This window comes from Taudactylus pleione, unplaced genomic scaffold (genome assembly GCF_031769625.1).
Source record: "Taudactylus pleione unplaced genomic scaffold, aTauple2 ptg000162l, whole genome shotgun sequence".
Taxonomy (NCBI): Eukaryota; Metazoa; Chordata; class Amphibia; order Anura; family Myobatrachidae; genus Taudactylus; species Taudactylus pleione.
The window spans coordinates 10,528,318-10,547,843 of NW_028284564.1; the positions used below are offsets into that span (position 1 = coordinate 10,528,318).

General features: G+C 44.2%; 1 pseudogene; it reads right to left on the reverse strand.

Annotated features, from left to right (window-relative positions):
• Positions 1-8,895: 8,895 nt before the first annotated feature.
• LOC148521471 (5S ribosomal RNA) lies at positions 8,896-9,014 on the reverse strand (annotated as a pseudogene).
• Positions 9,015-19,526: the final 10,512 nt, after the last annotated feature.

Sequence of the window (19,526 nt, forward strand, 5' to 3'; positions counted from 1 at the left end):
TGGGATCGGCCCAGCTGGTGACTGGCTGTGAGGGTATCAGCGAGGGGGATCTACCTGTAACCATCGGCGAGGGAGGGGTGGCTCAGCAGGGCTCCGCAGTGTGTCTGAGTAACCTGTCACTCTGCACTCTCACACCACGCCTCCACAGTCAGCTCTGTGTAAAAAAAAAAAATGACTAGTGCCTGAAGTTCTGGTATGTCATACCGTTGCATACCGGCACACTGCGAGCACTGATCTACAATATAAACTCGTAGCAAAAAATAGTAGTATATAAGGCCAGTATTCAATTTGAGGCAAAAAGTCCGGATCCGCGATACTTTTTCGCCGTTGACGTCATTTTCGCCTGTTTGGCTTTTACCCCGTATTACAATTTGAAAGACTTTCCGCCTAGGCGGACAGTCAATGCAATGTAATAGGCGGAAAAGTTTCGCCTATGAATAGCAGGCAGAAAAAAGTGCAGAATTGGGGTTTTGGGGTGCAACGTTGCGGGAACCCCCGTGCAGCCTTTAGACAGTCCCCCAAAGATAAACTGTGTCAAAAAATAAAAAAAAAACACTTAAGGACACCCCAAAAAATGACTTTGAAAAAGGGGGTGAAAAAAAAAAATGTTGGCCTACAAAGGTAAAAACTAGTGAACTTGACTCTAGGGGTGTCCCCAAGTATGCCCCATGTGCTTTTTGATTGCAGGTGCTTGCGGAAGGTGGATTTTTTATGATTTTTTCAACTTCACTTTAGCAACTTTTAAATATGCTGACCCCCATTTTCAAGTACCCCAAATTTCCTGGGATAACTTTTCAGGAAAAAATACTCCTGAATACTATTCTGCATCACGTATGAAAAACGCTATTTAGTAGCTATTGAGCCCGTTTAAAAACACCAAATACCTTCAGCAAGCCAAATCGGGGGGTACCATAGGGAACCCCCATGTCAGAGCATCTTTTGGGGGGTGTCAGGCTGATTTCCCCAAATCTGACAGTACTTTCCGCCTGTTCAAGTTTTGCTGGGTCCCGTTTTCGCCACATACTTTCATATTGAATACGGGGTAAAGCCGGCATGGCCATGATACTTTTCCGCCTACAAAACAGGTGAAGTAGGCGAAAAGTCCGGGCCACGAAAAAGTATCACGGCTCGGCTCAAATTGAATACGGGCCCCAATCGGTAATCTTTTAGATATTTAAGGAAAATCCTAAAGCAGGGCCAGATCAACAGGGGCAGTATTCTCTGGGCCCCCACACATTAAGGAATGGGAGATGGTACCAGTTCTGCCTCCGCCGGCCCACCTAACCCCGGTACCGCAGGGAGACTCTGTTTGCCGGGCGCCTGCCTGCTGAGATTTTGTTGCCAGCAGGCGACCGGGCCAACTCCCTCCCCACAGCGCTAGCCGGAGGCTGAAGCTCACTCCTGAGCTCCAGCTCCCGGCTCCCACAGTGCACTATTGGAGAGAAGTCATGATGTCTCTCCCATAGTTCAGAGGAGCAGCCAGCGGACAGAGGGCAGCAGAGTATTAGGTTTGTTTTTTTTGTGTGAAAGCGGCTTCATTATAGGTGGCACTACTACTGGGGACATTACTACAGGGGGCAATACTACTGGGGGCACTATTACTGGGGGCATTACTCAGGGAGCATTACTATTAAGGGCTCTACTACTGGGGGCATTACTAATGGGGGCATATATACAGGTGGCACTACTACAGGGGTAATTACCACTGGGGTATTACTAATGGGGGCACTACCATAGGGGCAGGGCCGGTGCTACCACTAGGCAAACTTAGGCAGATGCCTAAGAGCGCTGGCCAATGCAAGGCGCCTCTGGAATAATGTGTAGTGCGTACCGCACATAAGTGCAGCCCGCACTACAGTACTAGTGACAAACACAGCCGCCGCCGCCGGCAGCTGTGTGTTTGTTTTAGCAGCCGAAGAGAGTTAGACAGACTCTCATCAGCTGCTGCGCCCACTGCCGGAGCCGGGCTGGAGCTCACTCATGAGCTCCATTTTCCAGCTTCCCATCATGCAGAGCGGGCCGGCCCAGGGGGACTGAGGAGCGGACGCCGGAGTGGGGAGTAAGGTAAGTGGAGTTTGTTTTTTTACATTTTTGTCTGTCTGGCCGTGGGATCACTGCTGGAGGCACTGCTGGGGGGGACTACAACTGGGGGCACTGCTGGGGGGGACTACTACTGGGGGCACTGCTGGGGGGGACTACTACTGGGGGCACTGCTGGGGGAACTACTACTGGGGGCATTGCTGAAGGGACTACTACTGGGGGCATTGCTGCGGGGACTACTACTGGAGGCAGTGCACTGGTGGGACCACTACTAGGGGTACTGCACTGGTGGGACCACTACTGAGGGCACTGCATAGGTGGGGATTACTGCTGGGAGCACTGCATAGGTGGGGGACTACTACTGGGGGCATTGCTGGGGAAGGACTACTACTGGTGGCACTGCTGGGGGGACTACTACTGGGGCACTGTTGGGGGGGCTACTACTGGGAGCACTGCATCAAGGGGACCTCTACTGGGGGCACTGCACCAGGGGGTTAGTACTGTGGGCATTATATAAGGGGCACTGTATAGGGGGATCACTACCTGGGGCACTATATAAGGGGCACTGCATAGGGAGACCACTATTAGGGGCACTGTATGAGGGGCACTACTGGGGGCACCGCATAAGGGCTTCTGTAGCTATCTGAGGGTGTGGGGGGGCGCAAGGTTGAAGAAATGCCTAGGGTGCCAAGAAACCTTGCATCGGCCCTGCATAGGGGGCATTACTACTGGGGGCATTACTAAAGGGGGCACTACTAATGTGAGCATTGCATAGGGGGCACTGCATAAGGGGCACCACTCCTGGGGGCACTACTAGTGGGTGCAATGCATAAAGGGAACCACTACTGTGGGCTCTGCAAAAGGGGCACTACCACTGTGGGCACTGTCACTACTGAGAGCACTGCTACAGCCCACACAATTCACAAAGACAGAAAAAAAAAGAAGAATTTTTTATTTTTTGTGGAGCGCACTTTGAGGGTTACACCACCTTTAAGAGACAGACGCACGCTTGTCGCTGCTGCTTTGAGGATGCAGGTGAGGCTACTGCGCATACATCTCACACACAAACACAGAAAAAAAGATTATTTTATTTTTGTTGGAGCGCACTTTGGGGATTACACCACCCTTTAACGGACAAGCCAGCCGGCCCTTTACTTATGACACAGGCGCACGCTTGGCGCTGCTCCTTTGTTGATGCACGTGCAGCCACAGTGCACACAATTCACAAACACAGAAAATAATTTTTTATTTTGTTTGGAGTGCACTTTGGGGGTTACAGCACCCTTTAATGGTCAAGCCAGCCGGCCCTTTACTTATGACACAGGCGCACGCTTGACACTACTTTGTTGATGCACGTGTGCCTACTGTGCATGTGCACACAATTCACAAACACAAAAAAATATTTTTTTAAATTTTTTTTGGAGTGCACTTTGGGGGTTACAGCACCCTTTAACAGACAGATGCACGCTTGTCGCTGCTGCTTTGAGGATGCAGGTGCGGCTACTGCGCATACATTTCACACACAAACACAGAAAAAAAGAAGATTATTTTATTTTTGTTGGAGCGCACTTTGGGGGTTACACCACCCTTTAACAGACAGACGCACGCTTGTCACTGCTGCTTTGAGGATGCAAGCGCGGCTACAGCCCACACAATTCACAAAGACAGAAAAAAAAAGAAGAATTTTTTATTTTTTGTTGGAGCGCACTTTGGGGGTTACATCACCCTTTAACAGACAGACGCACGCTTGGCGCTGCTGCTTTGAGGATGCAGGTGCGGCTACTGCGCATACATTTCACACACAAACACAGAAAAAAAGAAGATTATTTTATTTTTGTTGGAGTTCACTTTGGGTGTTACACCACCCTTTAACAGACAGACGCACGCTTGGCGCTGCTGCTTTGAGGACAGTATCATATGCAGTTACAGTAGACATGTCAGAAATTGTTGGCACGTCCTTCAGTCCAGACCAGATGTCCAAATCGGCCCTTGACTTATGACACAGGTGCACGCTTGGCGCTACTACTGTGTTGATGCACGTGCGACTACATCGCACACAAGTCACAAACACAGAAAAAAAATAGTTTTTTATTTTTTGGAGCAGTTTGGGGGTTACACCACCCTTTAACAGACTTATGGGACACAGGCGCACGCTTGGCGCTGCTCCTTTGTTGATGCACGTGCAGCTACAGTGCACACAATTCACAAAGATAGAAGAAAAAAGAATTTTTTATTTTTTGTGGAGCGCACTTTGGGGGTTACACCACACTTTAACAGACAGATGCACGCTTGTCGCTGCTGCTTTGAGGATGCAGGTGCGGCTACTGCGCATACATTTCACACACAAACACAGAAAAAAGAATATTTCATTTTTGTTGGAGCGCACTTTGGGGGTTACACCACCCTTTAACGGACAAGCCAGCCGGCCCTTTACTTATGACACAGGCGCACGCTTGGCGCTACTTTGTTGATGCATGTGCGGCTACTGCGCACACAATTCACAAACAGAAAAAAAATATATATATTTTTTGGAGTGCACTTTGGGGGAGCACCCCTGATGCACAGATCACTACAACACTGGACAACACTACAGCACACCTCTAGGACTACAGCCTTTATGGGACACTGCACAACACAGTCCAGCCAGCCCCTATAGACTTTGTAGTGGACACAGCCTGCACAACACAGCTCAGCCAGCCCCTATGACAGCAGCACAACACAGCCCAGCCAGCCCCTATGGACTGAGTGGACACAGCCCCTATGGACAACAGCAGCACAATACAGCCCAGCCAGCCCTAGCTCCCACCCTCCCTCTTCACTGTCCACAGCTGGAGTGAGAAATGGCGCCGACGCGGGGACCTTTTATAGAATCCAAAACCCGCAAGATCCGGAAGGCGGGATGATGACGTTTTGCCTCGATTTCAGATCCGAGTCAGTCGGGAAAAGTCGAGCCTGACTCGGATATGACTCGGATTTCAGAAATCCGAACCCTCTCATCCCTATATTAAACGTATTTGCACTTTATTGCACACATCCTGGCAGGAAGATGCTCTGTGCTGGTGCTGCTCATATTTGCCCACCCCATCAACTTGGTGGTTCGGAATTTATTTATTTTTTTTAAATGAAAGGGGCACACAGGAGATGCTGTCTGTGGCCAATAACATTTCTGTACATTCATAAATTATAAAATTAAAAATGTCAGGCAGCAATGCCCCAAACAGCACATAATGCAAAGAAAAGAGGTGCAAGATGGAATTGTCCTTGGGTCCAGGGCTGCCATCAGAAATTATGGGGCCCGGGACTGATAAAATAGCCAGGGCCCCTGGGTCCCCTTCCTGGGCTACTGCTAAGTCTCAGGAGTCATGGCTTACCTTATCTTCTTGAAGAATGCTCCTTCCTTCTGGCTTCCTCTCCTCCAGGTCTGGCTGGCGCTGCTCCTTGTGTCATAAATCAAGGGCCAGCTGGCTCGTCTGTTGAAGGGTGGTGAAACCTCCAAAGTGCCGGAAAAAAATAAAAAAAATATTTTTTTCTGTGTTTGTGACTTGTGTGCAGCGTCCCATGAAGGCTGTTGTCCTAAAGAGGTGCTGTAGTGTTGTCCAGGGGGTGCTCTGTCCATCAGGGGTGCTCCCCCCAAGTGTAAAAAAAATATTCTTTTTTTTCTGTTTGTGTGCGCTGTAGCCGCACGTGCATCAACAAAGTAGCAGTGCCAAGCGTGCGCCTGTGTCATAAGTCAAGGGCCGGTTTGGACATCTGGTCTGGACTGAAGGACCTGCCAACAATATCTGACATGTCTACTGTCACTGCAGATGATACTGTCACTATTGACAGAATGGTGGAGGATTACATCGGTGACAGCATCCAAGTAATCATGTCAGACAGTCCGTACCTGTACTGGCAGGAAAAAGAGGCAATTTGGAGGCCCCTGTCCAAACTGGCTCTATTTTACCAGAGTTGCCCCCCCTCCAGTGTGTACTCCGAAAGAGTTTTTAGTGCAGCCGGGAACCTTGTCAGCAAAAGGCGTATTAGGTTGCTTCCACAAAATGTGGAGAAGATGATGTTCATCAAAATGAATTATCAATTCTTCCAGGAAGACCAGCCTCCAGAAAGTACAGAGGGACCTGTGGTGGTGGATTCCAGCGGGGATGAACTAATACTCTGTGAGGATGTACACAACACTGAAGAGGGTGAGGAATCAGTGGATGAGGAGGATGAGGATGACATCTTGCCTCTGTAGAGCCAGTTTGTGCAGGGACAGATTAATTGTCAGCTTGTTTTGTGGGGGCCCAAATGAACAAATCATTTCAGCCACAGTCGTGTAGCAGACCCTGGCGCTGAAATGATTGGTTTGTGCATGTCCTGTTTATTCAACATAAGGGTGGGTGGGAGAGCCCAAGGACAATTCCATTTTGCATCGCTTTTTTTTCTTTGCAGTATATTCTGTTTGGGGCCTAGTTTTTCAAACTGCCATCCTGTCTGCCACTGCAGTGCCACTCCTAGATGGGCCACGTGTTTGTGCCGCCCACTTGTGTCGCTTAGCATAGTCATCCAGCTACAGTACCTCGGTGCAACCTTTTGGTCTAAAAACAATATTGTGAGGTGTAAAGTGTTCAGAATAGACTGGAAATGAGTGGAAATTAATGTTATTGAGGTTAATAATAGCGTAGGAACACACAAAAAAAACAATTCTGTGATATTAGCTGTTTTTATGCTTTTTTCCCAAAAAATACAGATCCAAAACACAAAACCCAGAACCCAAAACATGGAAGGGTGGTTTTGGCAAAACCAATCCAGATCCAAACCACGAAGAAAGATCCAGATCCAAAACCAAAACACAAAACACGAAAAGTGGCCGGTGCACACCCCTAGTCTATTGACACCTATTATATGCCTTTAGTGCTATTGGTATTGTTACTAGCAATATTTATATGCCCCTTGATACTATGATCTACCTATTCACTGACGGGCTTGCTGTGGCGCTGGCTGCTGTTGTTGTTAGCGCTGCTTAGCAACAGCCAATGTGACTCTCCTCCTCCTTATATATATAATTTCCCACTCTATGCAACGTGAAACGTGTTTTACCAATATCTGCTTATTATGTGTAATTGAACGTGTAGAAAATACGTACAGTATGTATATGTGGATATACTTATGTATTTGTGGCACTCCCTTTACTTAAGTATAAAGGTGTCTGCTCAGTCAACAGGGTGGTGGCAGTTTGGCTCTGCCACCTAAAAATAATCTATCTAACAGGATAGTTGATCATAGGCACCTACTAGTGCGTTTTATAAAGTGAACTTATATGCAACCTGTGCAAAATTATACAACCTGTGCAGGTAGACCTATCTCTGATAGGTAAAGTGACTCAGTGCAATATAAATAACATAAAATCTGTGCGTAATTCATAACCATGAAACACCATTTGGTATATAAAAAGTAACTTAAAACTTAATATAAAATATATTATTATTTAATAAAAGTAATTTAATATAATGACAGTTTAATATACAAAAAACATATATAAATAATTAGAAAAGAAATAAAAAGACAATGACAATAATAATATAAAAGACAATGTATAGCAATATTCAGTGAACAACGGATATCGGCTTATCTTTCAAAATGTTAGGTAGAGTTCATGGGGGCAAAAGATCAGTGTCCCAACACGTTTCATCCTCTTATCTGGACTTCATCAAGGGGAGTGAGTGTAGAGAGACATAACAGGGCTTTTGTAGCAGAACTTTAGGCCCAAAATGGGTCACATGTTTTTTTAGTGACATCACTTCCTGTATTTAGCTAAAATATATCTTAGTAGTTTGGAGCTAAGGTGTATATCATAACATTATTTATAATTGTCTAGGTACATGGTCAATGGAAAGTATATAGGTAAATGTCCTTTCTATTACTTAAAAGATCGTGATTTAGTCCCGGTGGAACGCATCTGAAGCGCACCACATTATTTCCAGGTCCCGGACTCAGGGCGAATCCAAATATGTCGGTGTGTATGTCCTTGTGGAACGCAGATGGACCACACCACATCACTTCCGTCTTCTTCCAAACTGGGCTGTGCGTGTCATCAGTGTTTTGCAGATCTCACAGTCTGTCCGGTGCATCGTGGCAAGAGGTCCGCTCTGCCTCTCCATCAGATGCTGGTGGGGCTCATCGCCCTCCCTCAATCTATTGGCATTGGTGAGGGAATATGTCACTTTTTTCCTCCGCTTGCGTGTTTCCGGTTTGCTTAGGGTCATGTGATTACTTCCGGTCCTCAGGGCACATGGCGGACATCTTTGTAGTTTTTCGGGGTATTGATAGTTGCGGATCAGATTTCTGTTCCAGGTCCTTCACTTTTAACATTTAAAGTCCATCAGTCAAACATCTTGGATTGCTGAGGATGTTGAATGTTAATAGTTGTCCATTCATCTATTAAGTTCATATTTTCATGGTTCTATATATTCAGAAAAGAGAGATTAAAAGCAGATACATATATATAAAAGATCTTTTGTGCTCATAATGGTTTGAAGGCTTTATATGCCATAATGGTTTGTATCAATCAATAAAATTTCAAACTACATTTAGATTAGGTAGTATTAGTAGATCAAATTTCAATAATTTAGGTTCAATCACAATGATATAGTTGGTGGGGTCCATAATCAAAAGAAGAAAATCTATTTCAACATTAGTCAAATTTACCACATACATTTATCTATGCTTAATATTTAGATGACTTAAGTGTGTGGATATATATATATATGTATATCAAATTTATCAATATATATGCATAAATCCCACAATTGTAGTGAAAGACAAAACTCAGAGCCATATCACATTGCAAATGCCTTTAATATGGAGTTACATTGTATACTACAACACCTGGTCTTCCTAAGTGGTCTCCCAGCCAAGTACTGACCAGGCCCAACCATGCTTCGCTTCCAAGATCAGACGAGATTGGGCATTGACATGTTGGTATGGTTGTAGAGATGTTATCTCTCATGCATCTGTTTGTGGACACTGCCTTGAGATCACTTATATCAGGTACAATATGCATAAAGATAGCAAGATTTTATTTAATTATTAACCAACTGTCTATAGGTGTTGAAATTAGGATTCTATTCCATGTGTCTTTTTTGGTGGAGAGGTACAGTATTGTCCATGGCCTTTGATCTTTTTGATGTACATAGAATTAGCATTTTTCCCATGTTATAAATCTGATATTTTTTATATAAATGGGGCTATTTCGTAGTTGTCATTAAACCCCATGGGAAATAAAGTATTTAGTTCGAAGATCCAGAAAATTTCCCGTTGTGAGAGTTTTTTGCTCAGATCCCCTCCTCTTTCTCCCATATTAACATGTCGAAGCCGGATGGTTGGCTGAGACCTAAATTGTAAAAATTTAAATCTGCATGACGCCATTTTGCATATGGCTACACAGCGCTATTTTGCGTTCCCCACATAGTATCAGTAATATCCAGCGCTATATTGTTATTTAGCGTAGTGCATTTCCCACGCAATAGAACACTGTTAAAAGTCCTGACAAAAACAATACGTACATTTATTACTACATATAATATGAACAACCCAGCAAAGCACGTACCATGGTGTACTTCACAAACACGTAGACGCACAATGCATACTAGTGTCTTTTCTTAATATCCCCACACTGACACATTACATACTTACACAAAAGGTTCCCTAGCATTAAGGTTAATTTTAAAGGTTTTATACATTATCAAGTCTATTGTGAAATACATATATTTGGTATATAAGGTTTAGTACATGATAAGCAGACCATGTTTGGTGCCATTCTAAACCACTGTTTATTTGCAGATTTCCGGTTCCATCGGCGAGGAAATCGCAACATGCGTCTGCAAATTATGGATCATAGAGAGATAGGCATTGAAATGTACTCTGTAATGTAATGTTTATTAGCCAGTTTAGACTTGTTCTTTGGTTGGAAAATGCACACAAAGAGCTGTTGGAGGGCTGAGCTATTACAATACAAACTGACCTGTGAACTGTATCGTAACAGAAGAACCAGGAGGAAGAACCAATGGGATTATTCCAACTTGTTCTATTGTATTGCCTATCTCTGCAAGGGTGCATATGCAAGCACTCTGGATCTGGTAGTTAGTTATCTTTCTTTTTCTGTTGGCGGAGGTTTCATAGTCAATTCCGGAAAAATCTGGATCCAGAGCTCATGTGTATGTATCGACTGTACCTTGTATTTTGTATAACCTTTGCGCTAATTGTGTTATAAGATCAAGGCGTGTAACTATATGCTTTTATGTGAATAATATCTGTTTTGTGCTTTGGAACCACAATCAAAGTCTGGAAAGCAGTTATTTCTTATGCGTACGCAACTCTAAATAGCGACTTTAGGGTATAGAGGTTAATAGGAATTCATATATGTTCGATTGCTTTGAAAGATAATTCTTCTGGGTTGGATCCATGATGTGTGGTGAAATGTCATGAGACCATGTGGTTTTCTACTTTATTCTTGATGTTTCTCACATGTTCCTACATTCTTATTTTGAGTGGCCTCTTCGTTTTCCCCACATACTTAATACCACATGAGCATTCCAACAAATAGATATATATATATATATATATATATATATATATATATATATATCCATGTGTGGTAGCTGTTGTCGCCACAGAGATCACCAAAGGAGCAGCAGAAATGGCGGCAGCAATGACAGCTGAACTCACTGGGTCCAGCAGCAGAACTGAAATGGTTTCGGTAGGTGCCCCAGACCGCCCTGTTTTGGTGTGATGACTCCTCAGCACCAACCTTTCATTTCCCACTGATTTCCCATATAAAAGCATTCCAGTGCCACGACCGCTGCTCCTTTCAAATGTTTGGAGGGGGGGGAGCCGCCCCTTGCCCCGCCAGTTTCGACACACATTTGTGTAACTGTGCAATATCAGTGGGAAGATGATGATATCGGGTATAGGGCAGAGAGCTGATGGGAAGCACAGCCATCACCAGCTGCCACCTGCATGCCACAGTTACATGTACTGTACACAACAATCTCCATGGTCATGTGCCCACTGTATGGGCCGGGTATAAACCCCAGCACACGGCAGTATCACTGGCATTTCCTCAGTTGAAGCTGTTGCTGACGCATGAGAAAGGACTCAACAGAGAGTTTTCACACTAGTGTCTGCTACCCGCGATTCACCAGTGACCGGAGTTCAGCGCAAAATCACATCTGTGCTTTTTCTTTCTTTGTTTGGACGCAATTTAGCGCGCCGGATGTCCCATCTAAAGTGACAGGAGATGGCGGGGCGCTATTTAATTGATGCCGATTATCGTGCCCATAGAGGTCGGGTTTAGCCGCGTAACACCTGGGGGTGCGAGCTGAGATGGTTCACTGGCAGCTGATCGTGCCCAACAGGAGCAACAATTAAATAGCTCTGTCAGGCATGAAGGGGGCCGGAAACAATTGAATTCCGCCCTGTGTTTTTATTATCATTTGTGCACCTATCATTCTTTTTATTTCACACTTTATTACCAGCAGAAATGAGCCAGAGGGAATGAAACCAGCATATTGGAAATGAAGGTAAGTAAAATGTTTGTTCAATAAATTAAATGAAATCAGTTTCTTATTCTTTATCAGTTGGGGGGAGATGTACTAATATTTGGAGAAAGATAAAGTGGAGAGAGATAAAGTACCAACCTTTCAGTTCCAAGCTGTCACTTAATTGGCTGTGTTTGAAAAAAATGACAGTTAGGAGCTGATTGGTTGGTACTTTATATATCTCTACTTTATCTCTCTCGAAGACTAAAGGTGCCTACACACTTACCGATTTTTTACACGATCTTGCCGATTCCGACACATCGGAACGACAGATCATGTAAAATATGTCCTAATCGTGAGTCTCCACTCATGACCACGATGCAGGTCGTACATCGCATCTTCAGATCTGCCGTGCTGTAGGGCAGATCTGACAATCTCAGTCACGATGCACTGGAAAAAGAAGGATGCACGAGAGATCGTTTGTCACATTGGACGCATTTTTACACCAAATCGTGTGCAGGACTGCCGGGGAGCTGCCGGGGAGAAGGTCAAGGGGAAATCGTACACGATGTTGGATTGTGAGCAAATCGGTAAGTGTGTAGGCACCTTTAGTACATCTCCCCCTTGTACTTTGAAGTGGGGGGAATTATGATAGTGGTCTTTGGCCAGTGTCCCATAGGGGCTGGGTGGCACCTTTCATGCCGTTAGTTGCTGATCAAGAACCGTTAAACATTGGGGCTGGCATGCATAGACTTTTTCAGCTCTTTTTTGAGTTGTAAGTATCTTAAAATAATATATAAACATGATTTTGCTGTAACTCATATTGGGGCAGGTGTATCAAAGCAATTTTCATAAAAAATTTGCAAAAATGTAATGGTTATGGTATTCATCTAATTTATTTTTTGCGATACATATTGAACAGCTAACATATTAGATTTCTGCCATGAAAATGTTCAAACTGTAAAATATCACCAAACATAAGTTTGTTTGTTTTTTGGCGAGTTAGGTAGAATTTCATGAGAATGCATGGGGGAACAGGGCTGCCAAGAGCAGCGATGGGCCTGGGTCATACTTGTCTACCCTCCCGATTTGGTCGGGAGCCTCCCGAAAATTGTGTGCCGCTCCCAGCCTCCCGGGAAGGCAGGTAATCCTCCTGTCTGCCACCCACCTCTCCTATACCCCCCACAATTACCTTTGAAACTTCCGCAGTGGGAGGGCCGATGACACGATTCATGCTGAATTGCGTCATTTTGGCCCCACCCCCTGCTTCACAATGCCTGTATTATCGGCATTGTGTAGCGGGGACGGGGACAAAATGACGTGATCACGTGGCCCCGGCCCCAGCCAAAAATACTCATGGTCTGGCCGGCCCTGCCTCATTGTGCTGGCCATGCCCCCTGTCATGCCAATCTGGCTGCTCCCCCCCGGAAGGGGCAGCCAGAAAGTCGTCAAGCTTGGCCTGGGAATGGGGGAGGCTTGGACAAATCAGGGAGGTATGGTCATGCCCCTTCCCCCAAAATTTTTCTTCGGAAGGGGGGGCCTAGTTTATCCTTCTTGGCCAGGGGGTAGATCCACGGTGGTGGGGGCAGAGGGCTATCAGTGTGATTGTTCCCCCCCATAGCACTTGCCGGGAGAGAAAAGAGACTGCTGCTGCTCAATGGTCCCCCTGCTGCCCATTACACAGCTGCGCTGGGCCCCTCCAGCCGGCCTGGAACCAGGTAAATAGTACCAGCCGGCCCCTCTCGGCACCCCTGTGGGGAAAAGGCATTATTTCTCTGCTCTCCCCTGAATCTCTGTGCTGCTTCTTCTCTCCCAGCATAATGAGCATGGGCCTTATTTACTAACGAGTTTTATCACCAAAACGAGTGGTAAATGTCACTGTGTATGATAATGGTGCTCCAGCCAATCAGCTCCCAACTGTCAACTGTTAGAAAATGACAGTTGGGAGCTGTTAGAAAATGACAGTTGGGAGCTGATTGGCTGGAGCACCATTTATCAAACACAGTGAAATGTATCACTCGTTTTGGTGATAAAACACATTAGTAAATGGGGGCCTATATTTGTTTGGCAACAGAAGATTGAACAGATTTTCTCATTTTACTTGTCAAAACAGAAAAAGAAATGAGTTTGATGCAAGTACCCACACACGAGGCCGAATTGGTGCTCTGTGTGTAAAGGAGTAGCTGCAAGAAACTGTGGGCGCTAAAGGACAGATGTGTGAATCAGCCAGCAACCTAGTGAAGCTGCCCCCACAATGTGGATCTGGATGTCCACCCCAGTATTGAAAAGAAAAAGGAAAAAAATGGGAGCGCTAGTAATAACCAATTTATTCAATAAAAAAACATATGAAATTGCTATACCATGGTAAGCAGTAAGAACAAACAATACTGAATAATAACAATATGAAAAGCCAAATGGTCACTAAAATAAATTCCAATAATTACATGGTGCCGGTTGGAGCATGCAAATATACATATGTAAAAAATGTGGCAAGTAACGAAATCCCGGTCTGTATAAAATAGCAATAATGGCAGCTAAATCCACACTATATAGATGACTCAAAGTCCAGTCACATGTAAGAATAATCAAGTAATTAGGCAGAGTCAGGTTAGAAATGGAGTTAATGTTAGCAGCAGAGCATGGCAATTAGTAATGTCATCTAGACAAAAGTCCAATCAGTATAGAAGTTAGTAAGACAATAAGCACAGGATATATTACCATTCAATAGCCTTCCTTGTATCCAAAAGCACTGATAACGTGGTAGTTCTTACCTCTACCCTATGCCAGGGGGTGATACTGACTTCTTAAGAAGACTGGTAAGTCTTATGCTCCAGTCGTGTGTACACTGGCACCTAGGTAAGGCGCTATCCACACCGTGAGACTGGGGATGCCTAGGTCCAAGACAGAGGGACCTCTATACTCTTTCCACGGCACACTTAGCCGACCACGGCGCTGCAATGTGTACAACCGCCGGGGATGAATCGTAACGCCACTTCCGGTATTCGGGAACTTCCGGCTTCCGGTATGCATTCCACCTGCGTCTCAAATGTCAACTGATGCGTTTCTCCGCCCTACGACGTGGCAGTTTCATCTGAGGATAATTCTAAGGCTATTAGGGCCTCATTTTAGCACTCCAAAGGAGCGCTGATTGGTGGCAAGGTTACTCAATTACCTATTAACTGTTTATATGCCATCTTATACCAATATCCATGTAAATAAAAACTCCAATAACATCTACAATAATCCAACATTAAAATGTATCATAACACATCTAGATAAGGTGCTACATTGAGGTGCCTTAAACATTCCACATATAGTTAATATAGATATACATGTGGATTGCACATAAATATAGACGTATTATGTATGTTAGGAAGACAATTATAATTATCCAACACTATCCATATATGAATAAATATAGTTATATCAAACATGCTATATATTTAAATCATATAGCCTCTATTAAACTAAATTAAGAACCAGACATGACCCATGATCCTAAAGTATCTACCCTAAAAAAAAAATGTTCCCAATCAAAAAGCTTTGTCTGAATCTAAACCAAAATTGTAGGAAACTAATATAGAAAACTAATATAGGAAACTAATATAGGAAAAAAAGGGGGAGGGGTAAGGAGAGGAAAAGTAAAAAAGGAGGAGAGGAAGAAAAGAGGAAGATGTTTTCTTAGTATCAAAAACTGGCAAGTTTTACTGAGGAAAAAATCTCCACCAGTATAATGTATGCTAAATATAGAGAAAAGGATGGACTACGTGCCTCTAATATCTGTAAATTAATTATAAAAATTATAATCATTCGCTTAAAACCAAACTGTTGGTGTTTAAAAAAGGAGAGAACATAAAAGAAGAAAGAGGGAAGGCGACGGGGGAAAGAGAAACCGTGTGAGGGATTCATAGATACTAACCATGAATCTCCTATAACTACATGTTGTTAAGCTCTATAGTCTCATTAAGACCATAGGGCTCTAGTGTACTGAAACCTTCCTCAAAAAGGTAGATTGTAAAGGATTTTTAAATTATAACAGTAGTCATCTGAAAGCCTGGCGTAACAACATCCCCAAGAGCCAATTCCTCCGTATAAAGAGAAACTGTTCCAGTGAAGAGGGTTATAAGAAGCAGGTCAATAAGGTATATGAAGCCTTTGAAGAACAAGGATATCCTGCATACATCCTGAAAAAGGCATACGATTATATCGATAAGAATAATAGAAAAGACATATTGGATTCTAAGTTTTCTAAAGTCCAAAACGGGTCTGAAAATGTGAGACTGGATGAGGGGTGCACTTTTACGACACAGTACAATACTCATGCTTCATTAATAAAACAAATAATACAGAAAAATACGCCAATTTTGAAAGTGGATCCGATTTTAGGCCCAACAATGGGACAAAATGTTAAAGTTGTATATAGGAGATCAGAAAATTTGAAACAGAAATTGGCACAGAGTATGTTCAAAAAAGAAAAAAACATAAAGATAATATCCATCCTAAGAAGTTCTCTCTCACGAATAAGTTAGAGAAAGAACAAAAAGAAAAGGAACATATTCATTGGCTTTCTGAAAAACTAAAGGGCTTCTTTAGGTGTGGGAGAGTTAAATGCATGACTTGTAAAAATATGGCCCAAAAAAATCCGGGTGTCCAATCAACAGTTTCATCTGAATCCTTTCTTATTGCCAGTTTCTTAATTGCTATTCCAACTATGTGGTGGAAAAATGACTTGTCCTCAGGGTCGGTCCTACCATTGTGCGGCTGCATCAGGCGGTACACTGAAGAGGGCGCCAATGTGCCACAGCCCAACATACTCAGTGACAGCCCAACATACTCAGTGACAGCCCGACATACTCAGTGACAGTGAATCCCCATTATCACTCTTCAGTCCCCCGCCCACCCTGGATAAACTCCTGACAGGTGCACAGCTGTGCCGCTATTCAAAGGAGGATGATCACAGACTGCTCCGCCTCCCGGAAGCATGTACTGGATGGGAGGCGGAGCCGCTGAAGGAGCCAAGGGGAAAGTTTTTAAATATGATGGGACAGCAAGTGCCTTACCTGCAGTGCTGTCTGGAGCCGAGGAGTGCAGTGAGTCACTGACACTCAAATGCTCATGGGAGCTGTCTGGGAGGTGCTGCATGCTGCTGCAGCTCCCCTGGACTCGGCCATCTCCATGGCTATGAGGCAGCACTGATCACAGCCTGTTCGGAGTTCCAAAGGTGGCCCGGGTGAGATAGAGACAAAGTTCTCCGTCTCTCAAAGTTATTTCTAATAATTGGTGCAGCTGCAGCTATGGATTGGCACATGGGGCATATCCAGCTACTCAGAACCCCCCCTGCATGCACCACTGGGATCTACAGTTGCTAAGTACCAGTTTTATCAGGTCTTGACAGTTTAAGTAGGAGATATCTGTGATATCTCCTGCTGTACCTTCTTAATGAATGGCCCAATAGCTTAATTTTTACAATTGCAGGTAAAACGTTAATTTTCACCTGCTTTTGTAAAACTTAAGTGATGATGAATAGGCCCCTATGTCAGAATATACAGTATATCCAAAAGCCATACAACCCAATGCATAAACCGATACACAGAAGACAAATCTAGATTCAAATAGACAGGACTAAGAAGAATTAATAAAAACTATATCAGACAAAGAGTATGGCCTAATATATGTGAATGAGAAGTGATTGAGTATTACTATTATTATTATTATTATTAATAATAATAATAATAATAATAATAATAATAATAATAATGTTATTTATATAGCACTTTTCTCCTAAAAGGACTCAAAGGCCCTCATTCAGAGCCGCTCGCTAGCGGCAGTACGCTCGTTCCGAGCGATGTTCGCACATATGCGCATGCGTACGGTTTTTAGTACGCATGCGCGAACCAGTCAGTGCGGCCGAAAATCGTTTGTACGCTATATAGCGAGTGCCTGCTATTTTGAGTGACAGAATGAGGCGTATGTGGGTGGTAACAGGGGAAGGTGCTTGAAAACGGGGGAGTGGAATTCGAACGCAGGCGTGCTTAAAGGTCAAAACGGCCGTTTTAAGGGAGTGCATAATTAATACAGCAGCGTCATTGACCACGTCACTTGTTTTTTTTTAACTCAGAACTGCTCGCAAAATAGCGGTTGAAAAAACCAACCACAAGAATAGCGAGCAGTTCATACGCTGTACGATGTACTCGATTAATCTAATAAATAGCGGACATGACGTATGTTGCGAGCGGCCAGGGGGCGTTTTTATCAAATAAACGAGCGTATGTTTTGCTCGCTCGTTCAAACTTAGACTGCAATGTGCGAACGGATCATTTGAATAGCCACCCCTTGTTTTTGAACGAACGACCGCAAACAGAGAACGGCTCTGAATGAGGGCCAAAGTGCTTTACATTTGCCTTTGCAGCACAAAATATACAACATGCCTAACAAGGGACATTAGTGAAATGCTTAGATGAACAGGAAAGTCTTGAGTCTATTTTTGAAGGACTATAGAGTGGAGGCCGCTCGAACTGTGCGGGGAAGCGAGTTCCATAGAGTCGGAGACACAAAGCTGAAAGCTTGACCCCCCCCAAATGAATTCAGGGAGATTCTAGGTACTGTTAATAATTAGGGATGTGCACCGACCCCCGTGTTTTGGTTTTGGTTTTGGATCTGTATCTCCTTTGAGGTTTTGGATCTGGATTTGGTTTCGCAAAACCGCCCTTGCGTGTTTTGGTTTTGGATTTGTATTTTCTTTAAAAAATTTAGAAAAACTGCTAAAATCACATCATTTTGGCTTTTTTTTTTGTTCCTGCAGTATTATTAACTTCGATAACATTAATTTCCACTCATTTCCCTACCTATGCACAGGACACTAAAGAGGATGATTACTAATCTGCCTGTGTAAAATTAGGCTTTGCGTTGAACCAAAAAATTGCAAACCATGCACAGCTGCCAGAGTGAAAAATCTGTAATATTCTCGAAAAGAGGCTGCTAATATGGCCAGTAAGTCTACTCTTTATCCCATGAACCCTCTAAATGTGAAATGTTTATCATTAACATTAAACATATGCTGCGCTATTTCATATCAGCTTAAATGACCCCCTCTAATGCTTTCCCTTCCACCATGTTCATGCAATTTGTCATATACCTCTTTAATGCAGCACAAATCCTTGAGTACGCATCCCCTGTAACACATCCTTGGGTAGACATCCCCTGTATAACACATCCTTGGGTACACATCCCCTGTAACACATCCTTGGGTACGCATCCCCTGTAACACATCCTTGGGTACGTATCCCCTGTAACACATCCTTGGGTACGCATCCACTGTAACACATCCTTGGGTACGCATTCCCTGTAACACATCCTTGGGTACGCATCCCCTGTAACACATCCTTGGGTACGCATCCCCTGTAACACATCCTTGGGTACGCATATCCTGTAACACATCCTTGGGTACGCATCCCCTGTAACACATCCTTGGGTAGGCATCCCCTGTAGCACATCCTTGGGTATGCATCCCCTGTAACACATCCTTGGGTACGCATCCCCTGTAACACATCCTTGGGTACGCATCCCCTGTAACACATCCTTGGGTACGCATCCCCTGTAACACATCCTTGGGTACGCATCCCCTGTAACACATCCTTGGGTACGCATCCCCTGTAACACATCCTTTGGTACGTATCCCCTGTAACACATCCTTGGGTACGTATCCCCTGTAACACATCCTTGGGTACGTATCCCTTGTAACACATCCTTGGGTACGCAACCCCTGTAACACATCCTTGGGTACACAACCCCTGTAACACATCCTTGGCTATGCATCCCCTGTAACACATCCTTGGGTACACATCCCTGTAACACATCCTTGGGTACGTATCCCCTGTAACACATCCTTGGGTACGTATCCCCTGTAACACATCCTTGGGTACACAACCCCTGTAACACATCCTTGGGTGCACAACCCTTGCACAGAAA